The following is a 14,510-nucleotide window of genomic DNA, read 5'->3' on the forward strand; positions in this document are numbered from 1 at the left end:
ATGCCCCCCAACATTATTCTGTAAGTAAGCTCTGATGAGGTTGAATTAGCACTGAAAGAGAAAAAGCTGTATATGCCAGTTAATTCTTTAACTCTGGTGCTTTCCGAGTTGTGGCTGCAAAGAGTAAGAATGTTCAACATTAGTGTAAAAAAAAATTGGGACTGAAAAAGATTATATTGGCCTACTTATATATATATTTGTACATTTTATATATTGTACAAAGTAGGAACAGGTCATGATATCAGAATACCATTGTATATACATGTTTTCCCTTTTCTATATTAATGATTTACTGTTGACTTGCCAACATTCTAGCAAGCATAGCAGGGGGCACAGCGCAGCACCATGGGCGAAAATATGATGCTCTATTAGTGCGGAGCAGGAGGAGTGACTGTGAGATCATGTCATGGTGGTCCCACCTGTCCTCTGCCTGACTATGGAGAAATTATTGGCATAGTTCAGAAAAAGGCAGGGCTATAATGATGCAATTCAGAGTGAATTATGTAATTGGCTACATCAGCTTTAGGGGATATGTGTGCTGCTCCTGCAGAGGCTTGGCTGATGGCTGGAAGACTTTCCAACTTTTCCAGCGGCCCAGTAGCACCACCTAATTTTTGCGAGCCTCCCTGACATTCCGAGAGAGTATGTGAGTATGAAAAAGAGACGTGGGTTTAGTTCCCCCAGAATTCAAAATCCACGCAAAATTTTGGGATTTCAACCAAAACCAATTTTAGATTCCCCAATTTTGATCAGAGCCCTGGTTTGGATCTTCCTGCAGTTCTGATTTTATCACCAAACAATACAGAACATCTTTGTAACATCCATACAATACAGATATAATTCTAACAATTGCTACCCAAAACAGAGAACATCCTAGTGACTGCCTCACAATACAGAGTTTATGCTATAGGCCACCTTGCATTTTATTATTACAGTCATTTCTTCCTATATGCTAAAGCACCAGGCCACCCCTTTCACCTGTTGGAGCTAGAAGCTGCTGGCAGGGGGAAGAGCGGTGCTTCAGGGGCACAGAGTCTCTGTCAGCATACAGAGACCATGCTCTCCTCCATAGATGGCAACCACCTATATGGAAACAGACACTAGAGGTGTCTCCTTCACCTTTAGTGTCTGACAGGGTACCCAGCGTTACCCAGAAGTATGAATTCCACTCACTGAAGGAATCCACTGCTTACCACTCCGGCCTCCTTTCCCACTATTTGCATTGATGCCACGCCCCTCTTTTGCACATGGGTCTGCAGCACGCACAATTTTTATCGGCCATATTTTCATACTGAGAACTCGGCAAAGCTGACGATTTCTTAGGATTCATATTTCCTTATGGTGAAGTCATTCAGAGTTACCCGGCAGATCTGTGTGATGTTTCTTTGTGTTAAGGAAAAATAAGTAAATTTATATAAAAAAGTCGTGCCCTCTCCCCACACCACGGGTATAAACCGCTCTGGTCTCTTTGAGCTGGTCCTGGTTTCCGAAACACAGATTGAGCCATCCTCATCTAGCCCTTTAATAGGATTAAGTGAGCCAGAGCTGTCGGACTTAATCCTCTGCTAATCCCCTACTGTACTGTTCTAGTCCAAGAGCTGTTTTTTGAAATACAGGACCACAATAATTTGTTCCTCTGTACAGATGGAGCCTTCTTAAACTAGCCTTCCCTGGAGAATCACGGTGAGCCATGGCTCACCAATGCTTATTATCATCTATTGTTCTAAACTGCAACACAATACGTATTGCAGCTCAGAACAATAGATGATAATAAGCATTGGTGAGCCATGGCTCACCGTGATTCTCCAGGGAAGGCTAGTTGAAGAAGGCTCCATCTGTACAGAGGAACAAATTATTGTGGTCCTGTATTTCAAAAAACAGCTCTTGGACTAGTCCTTGGTACAAAAATGTGGGGAACAAAAAGGAGAGGGGGTCCCCCATATCTTTATAACCTGCACCAGGCTCCAACAGGGATCAGTGTAGTGCCACAGCCGGACATTTTTATACAAGGTCCCCCAGCCAAAGCATAAACACTATGGCTGGTCACAAAGGGGCGCCCCCAGGCCAGGGCTGAAGCATGGGGCAATCCCTGGCACCCTTGGGTAGTGGGTGCTGCGTTAATAGCATAAGTGTAAAAAGCAACTTTAAATAAAGCATTTAATTCTGCTGTGGAACAACAAAGTCAAAGAAAGCCTCCACCGCATACAGGGACTAGGACAACAAAAAGTTCCAGCATGCAGAGCATTAATAGGCCCACTGGGACTTGTAGTTCGACAGCAGAACCAATATTCAAATAAAAACACATATACCAAATAAAGTATAACTTTATTTGCATGCATAGACCATACATACATACTCACCTATCTTGACCCAATAGGTTTGGTCCACTTTTTCAGTAGATATCTTGCAGAGCTCCTTGCCTGATAGGCTGTTTGCTTCTCTATAGATGCACAGGTTATGAATTAAACATGTGGTCTGTGGCCAGTTCTCCCCATAGGTGTCCATCTTAAGGCATCTATTGTGGGAACCAGCAAATAAGCCTGACCGTAAAGTCAGTTTTGATCAACCACAAAGGTGATCCTAATTTACTTTGTGGTCAGGCTATTATTCAAGGTAGGAAACTGTCCAAGGTCGACAGGGTTAAAGGTCGACATGGGTCAATGTCGACGTGACTTAAGGTCGACATGGGCCAATGTCGACATTGATTTAGGTTGACAGTCATTAGGTCGACATGAGTTTTTCACAGTTTTTTTACCAGAATGTCGACACAGTCGACATGGACACAGTTGGAGTTGAACCGCAGCCCCTCGCATCGCTCGCTTCCCTCGCGATGCTTCGGGCACGGTGCCTCACTGTGCTTGGCACACTATTTTATTCTCCCACCACGCCCTAGTGGATGGTAGGGCATGAAATACCGCCTGTCGGCACATGTCGGCTCAAAAAAACTTGAAAAACTCATGTCGACCTAATGACTGTCGCCCTAAACCCAGGTCGACCTTGGCCCATGTCGACCTTAAGTCATGTCGACCTTGACCCATGTCGACCTTTAACCCTGTCGACCTTGGGGCCAGTCGACCTTCTGAGGTCGACCTAATGACTGTCAACCTAAATGTGGTCTGACAGATGACCGTTTCCCCTTCCTAAACCCATCACCTGCTTGCTAGCGGATTGGCCAGTACACCATCTGTGCTTACAGAGTACATTGTCCAGACAGTGGAGAAGTTAATAGCAAAACTAATAGCTTGCATAGGGGGTATTCAACATGTGGCATTAAAGCTGCTATGAAGTTACATATCCCAGAATTCCCTGCCACAGGTTTTGACATACTAAAACCGTAGTAGGGCATTCTGGAGACCTGCATGTTGACAAAGGCCTTTTTTTTTACACTTCATACTACATACGTCTTTGGTGTAACCCTAGCATTTCAATTAAAATCTAATAAAAAAAATATATAATATACTGTGCAAAGAGAACTGAAAAAAATGGTTAAGCAACACATAAAACGTGTCACAGGAACAGGAATACACCTTACGAAGAAGATCACACTCATTTGTCACTAAGTGGGTAAATACCAGCTTGCAGCTGTATCTGCCTCTGCTAGGTAACAAGTTTAAATGCACTGATTGTGATTTATCTGTAATGGTAGTATTACGACATGCTTCAATTGCTCTTCCCACTTACTATTTATATTAACTTTACACTTTATAAACCAAAAATACCTTTTATTTCTAGATTTTTTAAATAATGCTTTGTTGTGTTAATGGTTTTAAACATGTATCATTTGAAGTTGAACCTATAGCAGCAAAAGCAGACAAGATTAATATGATGTAATTGGAACACTCTTAGGAAATAAACCCAGAGGTTCATTTACCTCATTTATCTTATGCACTATTTTACTTAGATGACTTTTTCTTTGATACTTTACTTAGGCACTTTCCTTTTTTTTTTTTTTACACCATCCATTGTGTAAGAAGTGCTGAATTTAACCAGTCATTAACTCCTATACAGTGAAACACATTTCATGTCATTATTTAATACAAATTATCATCTAAAGCACTCATGTCCAACGTTGGCCCTCCAGATGTTGTGAAACTACACATCCCAGCATGCTTTGCCACAGTTTTGCTATTAGAGAATGCTAAAACTATTGCAAAGCATGCTGGGATGTGTAGTTTCACAACATCTGGAGGGCCAACGTTGGACATGCCTGATCTAAAGCAAGAATGTATAGGACTACATTATGCCATGTAACTACACCATGACCAGGTGCTCTAATCGTGATTGAGTTTCCTGGAACAGATGCCAGCTTTATGGATATGGATGACCATGTTTGAGTAGAGAGTATGGTTGTGGGTCTAAATTTACACCTATTCAGCTCTTCGCCTGATGGACTACATGAGGGAGGTTTGTATTTGCCTGCTTATTTGGACCTTGATTGTTTATTTATGGCTTTGGTTATGGTACAATTTCTGAATCGGCCCAGGCTTGTACACTTACTTCAACTAGACCTGTCAGACCCAAACTCGGCCTCTATTTAAATCTATTTTTCCTCTATTTTCACACAATGCAGCCACCGCCATAAAAAAAACATTAGAATTGACATTTATTAAAATCTCCAACTATGACCGAGTGCCAGGCATTCATTCATTCATTAGTGCTAACTGGGCTAGCATACGTTTTTCATAAGACCGTCCATAGTATTCAATTATTCCCTTTTAGAATTTACATAGGTGGCCTGTTCTGTAGTTTCTACATTATCCTGCTCATTCCTAACCCTGTTTGTTGTGACTATTCTGCCTGCCATCTGCATTGACTTCTGTTAAATCACAGTGCATGCTATTCTTTCCTGATATCTACCTCAACTTTTGCCCTTTATAAGTTTATGATACTATGCAGCCCCCTGGCCTCAACTTTTAAATTTACATTTCTTTTAGTTGTCCAACCTGAACTCAGATTTGTACTAGCTATTTTTTATTGTATCACCATACTGTTGTTATTAGAATAGCAGAGGTTGTAGTATGAGAAGATAAGTATTCAGTGTCCAATATCCAATACAGAATATGATATATTGTTTGCACCAGTTTTGGTATAAAGTAAGCCGATAAAATTGAATACATATTGTAAGACACTCGGGTACCCCAGTAATGGTGAGCCTGCTACGTCTATTAACAGCACTATCTAGTCACTTTTCAGTATTGGTCTCACCAACACATACAGATGGAGCGCCTCTCATTCATCGCCCGGAATATCCAGAATGACCCGCTAACGATCGCTATCGGAGAGGCGCTCCGTCTCACACACACGCACGTCCCAGTATTTTGGTGGCAGGGGATGGTTAGGGGGCGTGCGGGGGGCTGCGAGCACCACTGGCGAAGGGCTGTGGAGGCGACGGAGGGCGGTGGTAGTCTCCTCTCATGCACGTGTGTCCCTTTCTATTGGCTGGCAGGGGTTGGCAGTTGGCAATTTGACCTGCAGCATCTGGCTAGACCACAGGCTAGATCTGTAGTTTTGTGGCTATACTATACTATATTAAGTCAAGGCAAGTTATGACATTTATATTTGGAGCACTGCTTTTGATGTTTAGAGGGAAAACAGATGAGAAGGGTGGTTTTCATTTCCCTTTTTTAGTAACTTTCAAGACAATATCCTGCCATGTGTTACTATCACATTATTATATTGTGTACAAATAGGGTAATCTTTAGTCTTTATTACTAACACTCTCAAACTGTATATTACTATTATGAAGCATATTTGTACACATTTTGTGCACCTGATATATGGTTGTAGCAAATTCAACTCTCTTTACACTTGGCAGGTCTTGATATTCATCCAAATCAGGAAGCCTATATACAGTATGTGTGCTTAGTTGTGCATATGTATTTCTCTAATCTTTAAATTAGTACCTGTATGTCGATATGTTTTTCTAAGCCTTTTTCTGAAATGATCATGAAAAGAAACTCCGTTCTGTAAGAAATATTGTACATTTAGTCGTGGAGCCGTTTCATTATGTATTTTGTTTTTTAATTTGCAACATTCCAATGATTCCAGATAATATCAAGCATACACACTCATTACTTACAACCTATAAATAGGAAGTCAAATCTGAATTTCAAATGAACTTTAGATTTGCTGCGCCATATTATTTTAGTGGTATTTGCTGCTTGTGTAAACAGGAATAAATTGTGATTATGTTAAAAATGAAGCTCCAACTATATTCTAGGATCTTTTTCTCACATTACAATATAACTATTTATTAGTTTTTCCACTGTAGCAGCAGTGCTGAATATTTCAGCACTCATCATTATTAACTCGCCAAGTCCGAAATGATCAAATAATGGCATCATTCCTGTACTCATCAGGATCACCCATTTAAAGATGTGTTTTTCATGCTTACTAATTGATGCAGGCTTTTCTGTTTAAATGGACAAGTATAGATATCTCAGCGGGACAGAGTTAAATTGGCTTGTCCAGTAATTGTGTGTCACTCATCCATGTACTGATAATGTCAATTAGTTGGTAAGCCTGCAATGTTTTTGGCATTTTTTTATTTTTATTTTTTCTAATTGGGTCAAATCTGCAATATAGCTTTACTTTTCACTATATTTTTAAACATATTTATTTATGATCCATAACATATTTTAGAATAAATCCATACGCATTTGATAATCTTAAAATAAATTGGAAAATAATAGCAAATGATCAAAGCACATCTAAAACATATAATGCATTTGTCTCTTTGAACTTCATTTCTTTGTATACAATTACCTTGAGCGATGAAAGGAAATTGTAATTAATTTGCCTGATGAGAGGTTCATTAATTGTTCAAGTGCTTGATTTAATTGATCTGATTCAGGTTTGTTAGTTTGTTTGGAAGCTATTTGCATATGAATACATTATACCACCAATCTAATTCTTTGACTTGTTTCTCGTGTAGGTTTTCTAGACAAATGTTCAAGTCTTTTGTCAGATAACAGCATCATTTTCTACAACAGACTCAGAAAGTATACACAATCACTTAATAGTGTATTGTCCAATAGTTTGGTATCTATAAAAATATTGGTACTTGTTTCCTAGAACGGCCACAATCTTGTCCATCATGTACCTTAAAGTTAAGGTACACGATGGACGCGATGGACCCGATTTCCTTTGAAATCAGGTCCATTTTGCCGGCAAAGGCAAAATCGGGAGCATCGCGTCGGTCGCGGGCATTAACATGGCCCGCGACCGACGCGATGGACGCGATTTTGCCATAGGCTTCAATGTTAAAATATTTTTAACATTGAAATCGGGAGCATCGCGTCGGTCTTGTGCCATTATAATGGCACAAGATGAGATGGACTTGATTAGGTCCATTTTACATAGCAAACAATGTGAAATGGGCCAATATGACCCATTTCACATTGTATATGGCCCCGTCATGGTTAAAAAGTTAACCAACCCCATTGTGAGCATCACCCCACGATTGACGCCAACCCGAAGCGTGGCAAGCGCAGCGAGCCCGCGAGGGGCGGCGGTGCGCGTTCTCCGACCTTATCATACCCCCTACTATCCACGTCGGCGTGGAACTGAGAATATAAAGTGTGGTGAGCGCAGCAAGCCACCGAGCCCGAAGCGTGGCAAGCAGACGCGTATACCTGTGAAGTTATACGCGTCCCCTCGTGGGGCTCGCTGCGCTCGCCACGCTTCCGGCTCGGTGGCTCGCTGCGCTCGCCACACTTTATATTCTCAACTCCACGCCGACGTGGATAGTAGGGGTATGAAAAGGTCGGAGGACGCGTACCACCACCCCTCGCGGGCTCGCTGCGCTCGCCACGCTTCGGGTTGGCGTCAATCGTGGGGTGGCATTGAGGGGGTCAAATTGGGGGTCTTGGGACTACTTTACATTGAATCCAATGTAAAATAGGGTCCCGGGGGCCCTATTTACATTTGATTCAATGTAAAAATGGGGTCGATCGCGTCGGTCACATCGCATGCGATTTGGTCGCATGCGATGCGACAGACGTGATTTTTCTGACACGATCACCCCGATACAAATCGTTGTGGCCGTGCTAGGAAACAAGTACCAAAATATGAAACATTGTTTATAATGTTTGCCAACTGTCAGTAAAGTAGGGTTTTTTTGCTAACCTATATTTAAAAAGTACATGTCAGTAAAAATCAGATGTCAACTACTGTGGTTGATACAACATATTAAAGACAGAGATATCACACCAGTGATGTTATGCAGTATCTTTGCCACCATAGAGTCCCTTTTTATTGTACATGTAAATAATAACCTAATAAAAATACCAACATAAAGAAATGTATAAGTGCATTCAGCCAGTACGACTAGTATGTAATATGACATTGAGTGACCACTGTCTGTAATTTTGCAGGAGAGATGCATCACTATTCTTCCATAAATATGGTCACTCATCCAACACATTGTTTATGGTAGGATGCAACTTCATTATACAGGTTGAGCATCCCTTATTCGAATATCCGTTATCCGAATTATTCCAAAAACCATACATTCCCGAAAGTGAAAAAAAAAATATATATTTTTTGGTACTGCTTTCCTAGCACGGCGCCCACGATCTAGATTGTATGTGTGGGTCTGATATCTCAAGCATCTCATGCATCTTATGTGTTTGTGTGGCATAAGATGCATGAGATGATGCAATCGACGCGAAAGACAAGATTTTTACATTGGAATCAATGTAAAAAGCCCCCAAAACCCCAATTTTAATTGCTAACCCCCCCCCCTCATGGGTGAAATGGCCCCCATTGTTAACGTCACCCCACTATTGACGCCAACCCGAATCGTGGCGAGCGCGGCGGTACGCATCCTCCGACCTTTTCATACCCCCACTATCCACGTCAGCGTGGAGTTGATTTTATATAGTGTGGCGAACGCAGCGAGCCACCGAGCCCCGCGAGGGGACGCGGAATACATGTACAGTAGTCCGCGTCCCCTCGCGGGGCTCGCTGCGCTCGCCACGCTTCCGGCTCGGTGGCTCGCTGCACTCGCCACACTATATAAAATCAACTCCACGCCGACGTGGATAGTGGGGGCATGTAAAGGTTAGAGGACGCGTACCGCCACCCCTCGCGGGCTCGCTGTGCTCGCCACGCTTCGGGTTGGCGTTGATAGTGCTGGTGGCGTTAACATTGGTTATTGGGGGCTCACGATTTTTTATCTCATGCATCTTATGGATGCATAAGATCCATGAGATTAAAAAATCGGGTCCATCGCGTTGATTGTATGCCTTAATTACCTTAAACTTAAGGCATACAATCAATGAGACGGCCGCCGTGCTAGGAAAGCAGTACCTTTTTTTTTGCTAAAAACTTACTGGGGACATCTGTAACAGCGTTACTGAGGACATGATATGTAACTGGCACTATATATGTGCAAGACAATGATTGCTTGGCAGTCAAATTCAGTACCTGAGATAGTACGCAAACTTTGTTTCATGTTTTGAAACCTTGTTTTTTTGAACAAATAAAAATATATTTGTGTGTATTTCATGTGGTTGATACAGCATAAATGCAAGATACTTCAAGATACATAATTGAAAAATTTAAATATTCCAAAATACAGAATAATCTGTTATCCAAAATTCTCCTGGTCCTGAGCATTTTGGACAAGGGATACTCAACCTGTATGCATACGGATGGTGTATTGTTTAGCATTGCTGCCTCATGGCACTGATGATTCGATTCCCACCATGGCCCTTACTTTGTGGAGCTTCTATACATGTGTGAGTTTCCTCGGTGTACTTAAGTTTCCTCCCACAATATAAAAAATATGCTGGTCAGTTAGGGCCTTATTTTGGTTCATTCTTTCTGACAAAATCCTTCTTAGATGGACAAAACCATGTGCACTGCAGGGGGGGCAGATGTAACATGTGCAGAGAGAATTAGATTTGGGTGAGTAATTTTGTTTCTGTGCAGGGAAAATACTGACTGCTTTATTTTTACACTGCAATATAGATCTCACTTTGAAGTAAAACCCCACCCAAATCTAATTCTCTCTGCAGAAGTAACACCTGCCCCACCTGCAGTGCACATGGTTTTGCCCATCTAAGAAGGATTTTGTCTGAAAGAATGAACCAAAATAAGGCCCTTAGTTGCCTCCTCTCAAATAAAAAATCCTCAGCACATAAGTGTGTGTATGTACAAGTCTGTAGGGCAGACTAGATGGGCCAGTTGGTTGTTATCTGCCATTATATTATTTTAGTGAAAAGCCCATCAAAATAATGGCTTAGTGTCTATCTGCTCCTACCTCCAATCTCTGACTCCACAGTTCCCTCTCCCCATATCCATCAAGTTTGAAACAGATCATATTTCTTTTACTTTCTGTTAAGGAGCAATGTGGTCCGTCAAGTGGCCTATCCGGGCTTTGAAGCAAAAATCCTTTTAGTGAAGCAAGAAGTTGTTACATACTCGTCAATTTTTCAAGGCAGACTCGCCTTTTCATCAGGACGGGCAACAAATAAGGTGCAATAGTGCACAGCACTATTGCACCTTATTTGTTGCCCGTCCTGATCAATAAAGCATTACATCCAGACCCAGATTAAGAAGAGTTGCAGAGCTCAAATGTAAACATACAGTACAGTAGCGTCTGCCTTCCACATGGATGCAGGGCTGCAGGTTGCATTAAATGCATGTGTTTTGTATCATTCATTCACTCATGCTTTTACTATATGGGATATGGGTCATATTACAACTCAATTTATGTCCACATGCATCGGGATGACCACTGAAGGGCGACAAGCCTTAGGTTGAAACTTGAATTAGGTCGACATGGGTAAGGTCAACAGGGTCTGAAGGTCAACACAAGTGTTGGTTCAACAATGGGCAGGTTGACAGTCAAATGGTCAACATGAGTTTTTCAAGTTTGTTGTCCCGAATGTTGACACAGCAGCGGCGTAACTATAGCACCGCAGCCACCGCGCGGGGGGGGGGGGGGCGCTGTGCATGTGGGGGCGCCGGGGGCTGCAGTGCTATAGTTTAACCCCCCCTCATTCCCCCGCAGACTTACCTATGGTGCTGGTCCCGGTGGCTCCGTTCTTCTTCTGAGGACCACCACAAAATGGCCGCCCCCATATAGCACACAGTTCTCTGAAACTGTCTGCTGTATGGGGGCAGCCATTTTCTGATGGTCCTCAGCAGAAGAACAGAGCCGCCGGGACCAGTGCGATAGGTAAGGCTGTGGGGGATTGAGGGGGGGTTTGCATGGGCGGCAAGGCGGCGGGGTAGGGGTGCTTGGCGGGGCGGCGACGGGGGGCGCCCAAAACGTAGCTACGCCACTGCGACACAGTTAACATGGACACTGTCTAAGTGTACCGGGTCCCCTATTTTATTTTTCTACCATGACGAAGTGAATAGAAGGGCATGAAATACTTCTTGTTGGCACATGTCGACTCAAAAAGAAATGTAAAAACTTATGTTGACTTTTTGAGTTTTGTCAACCTAATTCTTGTGTCGACCTAATGCTTGTGTCAACATTCCGACCCTACTTCCTTACCCATGTCAACCTATTTCAGGTGTTGTATCCTACTACATGTTACTGTATAGGTAGGGAGTAATGCTGTGCTCCTTTTTAATACAATCAATATGCACACATATAAGCTTTTTGCTGTGCTGTGATCTGTTTGAGCTAAGCACAGCACTATGGATCTTAGTGTCTGCCGTTAATAGGTGCAAGAATCTATTCTCTCATCTATCTGCGCTGTGTGCCATGTTATAGGCATGAATGACTCGTCTCCCATTCTGGATTCCTATGGAGGATCCTTGAGTGCTACACTTACTGCTGCTCCTGTTGTTGTTGTTGCTGCTGCTGGGAGTCATCATCCCAGATGGGGAGTCGAAAGATCACCTCTACTACATTAACTAAGCAATTGACTGTCCAACAGTCTTTTGTGATGAAGATGAATTATGACAGCAGTCACCCTGTTGCAAAGTGGATTACCGAGGCCTTAACAGCTATCCTGTTGTTAGACGCATGGCCGGTATTGTGTCCCCGGTACCAAATCCCATCTAGATTCCACTTCATTAGGCAAGCGATTCCCAGACTGTACAGGGACATTAAGACAAGTGTCCTAAAAAATGCCATTGTACCCACTGTCCAAGTCAGTTAAGACACTGTCAGTTTGACTCAGGTCATTCCCCTCATCAGGCTTTTGCAGAAGCAGCTGGAGAAATAAAAGTAGGAACTAAAACGGATCGATTTTGCCAAGTATGTGGGACTTGTGGATGGAGCACTCCATTCTCTTTGCCAGGATTCATGGGTGGTCAATCTATTGAAATTGGAGCACTTCATTTTGGCCACATTGCTAAATCCAAGGTTTAAAGCTTACATTGTATCTCTGTTTACAGCGGACACAAGTCTGCAGAGGTGCAAAGACCTGCAGGTGAGAAGATTGCCAGCTGAAGCAGATTGTGAAAGAGCAACAGCTCCTCCTTCACTTTCTCATGCAACTTGGGCTGCAAGGAAAAAAGGTAAATTTCCCAGACAATCCGCGGTTGGTGATGCAGGGCAGTCATGAGCAACTTTTGACATCTGGTACAGAGATCTTCCAACAATTACTGACATGTCTACTGTGACTGCTTATGATGTTTTCCCCATTGAAAAAATGGTGGAGGATTTTATCAGTGACAGCATCCAAGTAGCCATGTTGGACAGTTCATATGTACTGTATGTATACTGGCAGGAAAAAAATAAATTTGGAGACCTTTGCACAATCTGTTGACCTAAGTTGACCCCCCTTCCAGTGTATACTCCGAAAGAGTGTTTAGTACAGCTGGTAACCTTGTCAGTGATTGGCTGAGTAGATTACTGCCACAAAATGAATTATAAATTCCTCCAGGAAGACATTTGCAAACAATTGCCTCCAGACACTACACAATGACTGGTGATAGTGGATTCTAGTGGTGATGAAATAAAAAACACAGTGAGGAAGAGGATGTACACATATTCATATCAGAGGAAGAGGATTAGAAGGACATGTTGCCTCTGTAGATCCAGTTTGTGTAAGGATAGATTAATTGCTTTTTTATTTGTGGGGGCGCAAACAAACCAATCATTTCAGCCAATTGCTGCAATGATTGGTTTGTTAAAGTGTGGATGTCCTGTTTATACAACATAACGGTGGGTGGGAGTGCCCAAGGTCAATTTCATCTTGCACCTATTTCTTTGTCTGTCCTATCTATCCAGGGTGCTGCTGCCTGTCTGCTATGCTGTGTACAAGCTAGTTGGGTGGTTAATGACTGGATTACAATCTGGACAATTGTGGGAACAGGTAGAAGGCATCCGAAGATGCAGTCCATAATCCTGCAACACATGCCAAACCCTTAGCCTTTCCTTGCCACTTGGTGTCATTGGCAGCTTGTTTTGTCCTTCTTCTTACCTCTTCACGTAACATGAAAAGTCATAAAAAAAATGAAGGTTGTATGATTCAGAGAACTTGGCCAACTTTTCCCAGGGGGACCACCTGTCACTGAAATTACTGGTTTGTTAAAGTGTACATGTCCTGTTTATAAAACATAAGGGTTGGCGATCCCAAGGACAATTCCATCTTGTACCTCTTTTCATTGTCTGCCCTATCAGTCCAAGGGTCCTGCTGCCTGTCTGCTGTGTACTAACTTGTTAGGTTAGGTGTTTTAAGACAGATTGGAGTACAATCCTGACTAGTGTGGGATAACCTTGTCAACTGAAGATGCAGTCTGTAGACCAGTGCTGTCCTGTGTGTGCCGTAGAAATAATTATAAAGGGTTGCTGTCCTATGTGCTGTTGAATAGAGGGGTGCTTTCCGGTGTGCACCTCCTTTTTTTTAAGAATAATCTTTTTTCAAAAATTACATTTTTTAAGAATTCCAAAAAATAATCTTCCAGAGTATTTCAGGAGTCACCATAACTTTGGAATGGCTGCAACAATTCACACAAAACTTGCTACACATATGACTTACAATCTGGGAACAAACAATCTGGGAACAAACACTGTGGAGTAACACATCCCTAGCACCCATAGGGGTGAGGCAGAAGCACAGAGCATTTCAGCAGACAGCATAACTCTGGAATAGCTAGAGCAATTTACACCCAAGTTTGTACACATATGGCTTCCTGTCTGGAAAGAAAACCCAGTGTGGGGGTAAGACACCCCTTGCACCCCTAGTGCTAAAGGCAGCAGAACAGAGTATTTCAGCTGGCAGCATAACTCTGGAATGTCTGGTGCAATTTACACCAAACTTGTATAATTTACAATCTGGGTCAAACACTGTGGGGGTAACACACCCCTAACACCCCTAGGGGTGGGGCAGCAGCAGAGAGTATATCAGGAGATGCATGATATGTCAGTTACGACAGGGCTGCTTGTTTAAGAACATTATGGACATTGAGCACAATTCACAAAATGCTTTTTCCTCATGTGTATTATTCTATACCCTGTATAAAAACATCACATCCATATATTCATAGCTCTATGGCAGGGATGGGGAACTTTGGCCCTGCAGCTGTTGTTGAACTAC

The 14,510-nt window shown here is 42.5% G+C and overlaps 1 protein-coding gene across 10 annotated transcripts in view; it reads left to right on the forward strand.

Moving 5' to 3' along the window:
• Positions 1-14,510, forward strand: part of TENM2 (teneurin transmembrane protein 2) — a 2,252,147-nt gene that overhangs the window by 354,826 nt on the left and 1,882,811 nt on the right. For 8 of the 10 annotated variants that reach the window (XM_083181867.1, XM_083181872.1, XM_083181875.1 and 5 more), the window contains one exon: positions 12,364-12,486. The exons of the other annotated variants lie outside the window; for them this stretch is intronic. The gene's annotated coding sequence lies outside the window, so the exon portion shown is untranslated. The remainder of the gene's footprint in view (positions 1-12,363; positions 12,487-14,510) is intronic. 10 annotated transcript variants of the gene reach the window in all.

This window comes from Crinia signifera, chromosome 4 (genome assembly GCF_055691185.1).
Source record: "Crinia signifera chromosome 4, ASM5569118v1, whole genome shotgun sequence".
NCBI lineage: Eukaryota > Metazoa > Chordata > Amphibia > Anura > Myobatrachidae > Crinia > Crinia signifera.